Source organism: Sinohyriopsis cumingii, chromosome 12 (assembly GCF_028554795.1).
Source record: "Sinohyriopsis cumingii isolate HCF-2022 chromosome 12, ASM2855479v2, whole genome shotgun sequence".
NCBI lineage: Eukaryota > Metazoa > Mollusca > Bivalvia > Unionida > Unionidae > Sinohyriopsis > Sinohyriopsis cumingii.
In genome coordinates this window covers 103,004,531-103,012,911 of record NC_142972.1, presented here as the reverse complement: position 1 = coordinate 103,012,911, position 8,381 = coordinate 103,004,531, and positions in this window count along the sequence as shown.

Genomic DNA, 8,381 nt, shown 5'->3' with positions numbered 1-8,381 from the left:
ACCTTTTCTTGTTATCTAGTTTATGGACATACTATTGTAAAAATGGCTAATTTTAAACAGACTTTATTATAAACTATAACATTGTGTTACGTGACATATGCCTGGCTATCTGTAAAATGTAGGTTCAATTCTGAAACCATCGAATATATAAAAGCACGAAAATGGAGTGACAGGCTTTTTGGCTTCTCCCAGATAACGAGTTTCTTCGATTTGACATTTTATGAAAAACTATCAAGATTACAAAAGCTACTCGACATGATTCACTGTATTATTCAGCAGAGGCCTGCATAATATAAAATTGGTATGATAGCCATTTGGGATTGTCTCAATTAAATAAAATCGTTGTAAACTAAGTTCGAGACAACGACCAATGAATAATGTTACAAGACCACTCCCTTTATAAACACATCGCATTTTTTGAATTGCTCATTTTATTTTAACAGTGATCAAGTTGTAAAATTTGGAATAAACTATTGGAAAAATTTCCACATGCTGTCGAGGGGTAAACACTACTTTAAAAACAAAATAGAAGTAATTTGACCAAACGTAAAGAGAAGAGTCAAGGATTTTGACAAAACATTTCATGTTGAAAAGACTCAAATAAACAAACTCGATAAAGATGACCAAAATATTCTCCAGAAATGTGAACATTGAATGGCCGGAGAAAGAACGATGGTTAGAGTCGAGAGATGCTAGTTGAAATATCTAAAGTTACTTGTTTATAAATGGTTTTGCACTGTTCTTGTCGAAAACATGATACTTACACTTCACAGGTCCAATGATTCAAGAAAATGCAATATTAATGCACCTTAAAGAATGTATTGCTAATTATTATTACTTTGTTCTTGAAATTAGATTATTAACTGTTTGCATCACATTAACTACACATCATGTATATGATTTTTAAATGAAAATAGTACATGTTACAGACTTTGTGACTTTCTTGCTTCATATGAAGTTAAGACACATATTATGACCACCTACTCTTATAAGGATTGTTTTCTGCTGCAGAAGGTGGTTGGTGAGTGGAACCAATGTATGAGGCATTATCCATTGAGAATTCAGAGGGAGTTTCGGTTCAGTGAAACTCTAATTACATTTTAAAATAATACGTAGAAAGCAGAAAATTAACCATTTGAAGCCAAACAAAAAACCCTCTGTCACAACTGAACCATCAAATGAAATAATCCCATTAATAAAACTTTAATCATGAAACGTTATTGATATTCTCTGTCAAAAGGTGAAACTTTATCTGATCATGCCTATTACAAAGGTCCCTGAATGGGACTGATGCTCAACCATCCAAAATGGCAATTATTTTGAATTAAAGATAACACCATTTATTCATCACAATGTTGACATCATACCAAACTTCAATTAAAACGCATCAAAGCAATTTGGCTGCTGATGTAACCGATCATCTGTTAAAACATATTACTGTGTAAGACTAAAGTTATGTTATAAATGCCGATATAAAGAATTAGTTCTTTTGAAAACAAATAAAGAGATCCTCCAAAAGAAAATATGTACTCTTTGTGTGGGTTTTATTTGCCCTTCGTAAAATTTAATTTCAGTTTTGTCATGTTTGAAGATTATACAATATTTAAAAATATTTAAATAGCAGTTTAACAACATGCGTGTTACGTCCTTTACGAAAACTAATCATATCACTGTGGACCATAAGAACTCTTTTCCTGCTTTTCTTGAGAGCAGAAACGAATTCTCTGTACTGATTAGTAAAGAAGGAGAGGCACAAGGATATAGTCAATTGAAAGTTCTGTTATGTTATTCATTCTTGCTATCAGAATTCACCATTTTCCTATTTACAACTTTCAATTTCCTGCGCATGCCACTTGTTCTGCGTAAATTTCTTATGACTGATCAAGTATTAGGTATCGTCCATGGTGGATCCAGAGAGAATCTGGGTTAAACTCAACCCCATATCCATTTTTACAATAGTACACTTCTCAGTGAAAAAAGAAAATTAACTCTTACACACAAAAATTACCCCTTGTTAAAAATGAAACGTCAATGGAGTATCTACAGTCTGTCCTTAATTATGAATTTTCATTGGTAATCTCTGTCAAAAGATTAATGCATTATTTCTGACCAGGTAAAAGACAGATGTCCCTTCACGGGACTGATGCCATGATGGCTTGAAGAGAATTTCCTGGAATACATGATAAGATCATCGGGTGTTCCTTTTGACTCTGAGCGTTGAAACATTCTCTGATATTCTTCAGTAAGAACAAGATTTTCAAATTTGCCTAGGTGGACATACTGAATGTTAGATTGCCACCAATTCCATTTAGGACCAAATATACACCATAAGAAGTCTTCTAGTATAAATACCATAAATACATGACATTTTTAAGATGATCGTCATATTAGATTTAGTTTAGGCACAATTTCCATGTAGGAAGTAGACATCATCAAACATCTTTTGGTGACAAATCAATGTTAATATGATCATCCTAGCAGGTCTTGTAGTGACTGCAAGATTTTCAAGACAAAAGTTGTAACAGTCTTGATGGCTTGTATGATTGAGACCATTTTCATTTAGAACCAACTAGGTAGTATAGCAGGCCTATTGGTAAAAATGTATGATTAATATAGCCATCCACCTGGGAGGGACAGAGATAACAATATTACCAAAATGGCTGTCATAGTAGTCATATTGAGGATCATTGTGTATCAATTTATTTTAATACTAACTAGATACCAAAAACCCCATTTCAAAATGTCTTTTCATTTAGGTAGGGTAGCAATAATACGAATTTAAGATGCCTACACGGTGGCCATATTTGACATCAGATTATCATCATTTTAGTTTAGGACAAACATAACACATCTGCTGGCGAAAATTCTATGTTGTTATGACATTTCGTTTTGGAGGAATATCATGAGCAAGAATTTCAACATAGCTGCAATATTGACAACATTATGTTACCATCTCCATGTTGGAACAACTAGACATGATAAGATGCCCTCCGGTTAAAGCACAATGCTGACATGGACAACCATCTAGGAGAATTGACTATAATAAAATACAAGTGTTCATATGACCATTCATTCACGATCCATAACAGAAGTTTCAAGATAGCACCGTTTTCGCCATATTGGATGTCCGACCGTATCATTATAATTTCAGATCATGTGGACATCGTAAAAAAGTCTAACTCTAAGCTGATATGACAATTCATTCGAGAGGCAGTGATATAAAATGTTCAAAATGTATATATTGGATGCCTGATTGTTTCATTTTCATTTACAACCAACAAGACAATATAAAAATCTTCTGGTGAAAACCCGATGTCAGTCTAACTTTCCTTTCAGGAAGATTAACAATAACACGATGTTCAAACAGCTAATGTGTCAGCTGATAGAATCGCTGCTCCCGTGTGCTTAAAAGTGACACCGAACTAGTACAAAGTTCACTACATTTAGCAGTTATCAATGAAAGCTATTAATGTTGTTGGTGAAAAAGTTCCTGGTGCAATTGTTAGTGCTGCTGGTAAGGCACTCTCAGCAATCAAAGAAAGACTAGCGTGACTAATGCGCAAACCTCATAGAGGTTCACCAATGAAATTACCAAGCACCAAAACTATGACCGCGGATGTTAGTAAGGTGATAAATCAGGCTGCAAATCAGAAACTCGCAGCATCGATGAATCGAAAATCTGACGAGCAAAGAAATATCACAGCAAATTTGATAGCAGAAAGTGGACTTCGTGTGCGACGAAGATAATCACCATTTGGAAAAATACAAATACGCAATAGTATAAAATGTTCAAACGCATATCCGACCCAGCATTCAACATAGATGAGCCGGTTCAAAAAGATAACTCAGTGCGTGATTATCAATTTTGTTCCTATGACGCACGAGAGCCAAATCAACGACGGCGTATTGAACTTCAAGTTCATGATACAAGTAGATATTTCCTGACTGCTGTGGCGTTCATTTAAGTAGAAGGTGAACTTGTAAAGGCGGATAATACTGCATACGATCCCAATATACTAGTTGGTTTTGTCAATAACGGAATTATGGCCTTGTTTAGTAGCGCCACATACATGATTGATGAAAAAAATATTGAATCGATTCAAAATGATATCGATGTTGCCACAACAATAATTGGTCTAACAAGATATTCTGACGACTTTACAAGATCAGCCGGTCCATCAATGATGTTTGCCAAAGATATTACCGACAGCGCCGATCATATTCAGTATACTATGAGAATACAGAAAAAAACCTCAAACGCTGCTGAAGACGCAGATGTGGAGTCGGTACCTAGAGATGTTAGAAAGGTTATTGTTGGAGCTAAACACACAGTTGTGCTTCATAGAAAAAATGATGACAATAATGCGATCTGGCGAGGAGCTGGTGTCGATGCTGGTATGGTAAGAATAACGAAACTTTCATTGTGGATGCCGATATTAACTCCATCGGTCACAGAAGATCCGCGATTGCTCTCTTTTATGAAGCAAGGCGGTAAAGCATTGTTATCATGGTTAACAGTAACCACAGACGCCATTCAAAGTTCCGTCAGAGATGTGTTTACTTGGCATATAGCATCACAACAAGGTGTTTCTGCACCACGACATATTTTATTGCGCTGCAGGATTATCGTCGGGTGGGTAAACAGGAATGGTCTCATATGATATTTGACAAACTTGACGTTACTGAGGTTTCGTTGAGAATAAACGGACAACAAGAACCATCGGAAGATATATCATTAAGTTTTACAAATAATCATGTGGCGGGCGCATATCATCGCTGGCTGACATTCTTGTCGCGTAACAAAAATACAGATACTGGGACGCAAATATCACAGTTTGATTTTACAAATTTGTACCCGATTTATTACTTTTCGCTGGAGCATCTTGATTTATCCAAACAATCTGTACACTTTCGAGCTCGCGTAGGTCCATTACCCAAAATTGAAGATGGTCCATCAATTAAATATGGCCCCTATAGAGCAGTCGCGATCATCCTCAGTGACAAAGCAATGTTACTTGAAGGTATTAGTGGCCGAATGAGAATCGTTAATGCACCAGTAGAAAACATGTCGTTTTCCGAAAACATGTAGACATCTAGATCAATCTGGTATTAAATAAAATGTCATACAGTCACGTTAATGTCACTCTGACTCCTGGTCAGGCGAAAGAATTACAATCGAAAAACGCGAGCACATGTGGGGCAACGATAACACTAAAACAAGATCAAATCGCTAATGGCGGTCTAAATAAGCTATCGTTGACTAAAACACAATTTAATTATTTCAATAAAGCAAAACAAGCAAAAACTGGAGCTCGACTTGATTTCGCTCCAAAAGCCGTCAAAGACATGATTAAAACCGGTGGTATATCTCCTCTTCTTGCTACAATACCAGCATTGATAGCTACTGCTGCCCCAGCTGTCGCTAAGGCACTGCGTTAGGAGCTGTTGGAACCGCTGCTGGAATGGCACTGAAGAAAGCAACTGGAAAATGATACAAAAAAGGACGCTGGTTAAGACTTCCCGGAAGTCCGCCCTCATGGTACCCAAAACGGTTTTAGACATCACTCCAATGTCAAATTTTGATTTACTCGATGCTGTTAAACAATCAAATATAAAAAAATTCAGAGGCGTCTTTATGCGAGATCAGCTACCACAACAACAAACAATCTAGAAACTAGAATTATTAATCTCGATAACAGCGATGGTCCAGGAACTAACTGGGCTGCTTAAGCGATACATCCACGTGGAATTATCTATTTCGATTCGTATGGGTTAGCACCACCAGTTGAAATTCTAAAATATACAAAATACATCCTCAACGCTGCCAACACAAACACTGACCGATCGTGGTCGTGAAGTATTAAATGTCCTCGATGCGATAACTGCGTCAACCAAACCACCTCACAAAGTCGTGCACGAGTATACCGCGGGCCGATTTAAAGTTTCCTATCAAATAATGGTTGATATTTACGGAAGATCTCTTCTCAGCAGAAAAGTGAAGCGCACCGATATAGATTTATCAAAATATGCGACCAAGGATGAAATCGATAATCTTTTAAGTCTGACCTGGATAGACCCAGATGAGGTTGTTATTTTTCAGGACCGACAAGGAAAACTAAAATCCAGCGATATCAAATGGCATGAAATAATTCGTAGAGCTACTCCGGGTAACATCCCTGTGCTCACTGATAGCGGAAAAATCAGAGATTCGCTGATATCAATCGCGGCGCTGCGAGATGATACGCAAAACTTTGCAGGGGAACGTGTAAAAAAGACCGGTGATACAATGACAGGTGAATTTAGCATGAACGGTAACAAAATAGTGGTTTTAAGAGATCCAACATCCCCGGAAGATGTTAACACAAGCACTAGCGCCATTGACGATAAATCATCCACGTTGCGGGCCGAGTATGATGTTCACATAAACGCGTTCACAAGACTTCGAAGAAACTTTCGAAAAACTAATGAGACCGCGAGCGAATTCTTTGGTGATCCACTCACCGTTGACATAAAACTTTATGCTATCAAGACCAACATTGACACGATCAAACAAACACAGCAAGATATCGTAGGTGGAATTCCTGATATCGTTAATAAAACCAGTTTGATTAAAATACCATCAGGAGCAACTGCCGGGCATATTGCCAACATAGTATATACATTATCATCTGGATTTACAACATGGTCTAAGCAAAATAATACTATCAAATATACAGCAACAGTCACTGGAGTGTATAGACTGTCTGTGTTCAGTGCCGCTAAATTTGAAATTTTTACAACGTATCCCTGGCGACATTCCACCGATAAGTTTTCGGGGGTTGTGACTATCATATTAAATAGCGGAACCGAAGAAACATTTATACTGGAGGCAGATGATATGAAATTAAACGCAACATCTTACTGGTGGTGTTTGGAATTTGTAGCTGAAACACCTCAATTGTTTACTGCGTAATATAATAAATGGCATTAATGAAATCAACGATGGCAGCATCAACGACAACACTGGATGAGCAACAATATAGATACGATCAAGTACGCGAATGGCAGTCAGAGTTAAAAAATACCATTAACGAATGCACAATAAAAGTCAAAAAAAAAAATACAAGCGGCGTGTAATCATCCTAGACACAATAGTGTATTCAGTATACACGATAGTTGCATCTACGGGAGTATTATTATCAGCGCTAACACCAGTGACAACTGCAATCGCGGTCACAATTACAGTTTCAACATCAACGACAATTGCAGGAGTTGCTAATATTATCGCGAAACAAATATCTTCATGCGCGCTAACAAAATTGCACGAATATGAAAAGTTAAACAACGCGGCCACGAGCGCCTACTCGAAATTATCGTCGCTGATATCATCAAGTATCGACGATACAGTAATATCAGATTTCGAATTCGCGCAAATGGCAAAGAGGTATGAAGACTACACCAGTCATTTGAAGCGACAAAAGATAAATAACAATGTCGGAATTACTTCATCAAGCTCTGCTTGATATAGTCGCAAATACAAATCCGGTGAAGACTTCAATGATAACAATAATTTCGACTAAACCAGAATTCAGTATTAATTTTCCAACTGCGATTCCAGTAAACGAGATCGCGTTAGCTCAATTACGTGTATATCATAGTTGGCCCAATATCAGATCAAAATCGTTTGGTGGATTGCCAACGAATAATTCACTGGTATTTGCACATAAAAATAAAGAAGATGGCACTCCCGACTGGAACGTCATTGATTACTAACCGGGTCTTATCATATCAAAGAAATCAATGAAGAATTACAACGTCGAATAAAAAAATATCACAGGAAAAGAATCTATGATAACAAAAACTGTTCATGAGCCAACGCTGTCTCCTGCCATCGAAATAAGCACCCCAGACTACGCCGCAGATATATATATAATAGTTCGATCAGAACAGTGTTAGGGTGGCCTTAAATTCCAAGACCGGCACCACCAATACCACCAGAACCTAAAATGTCTGACTATGTCACTGACAAACTATCATATCATGAATTTAGTCCATCGTATAAACGACATTTGGATAATATGAAAGGATCAAAGTTGGGTAGTAATTTTAGATTTACCGACAAAGATGATACATTATGGTATTTTACTATTGAGATATCCCCCCTCACGAAATTGGTTACGAAATTAATTTAAGTCAAATTATCGAATATTTTAAAATCATTAATCAAGAACACAAAACACAACAGGAAAAACTACGGCAGCTCTTCCAGGAATATCTTTAACGACCTCATCAATGAGTTCTTCGACGACATACTCGCACAATACAGAAAAGCACTACCGGAGCCAACTATCCTCAAATACAACAATAAGCCATAAGGAGAAGGCCGACATGTATCTCCAAGC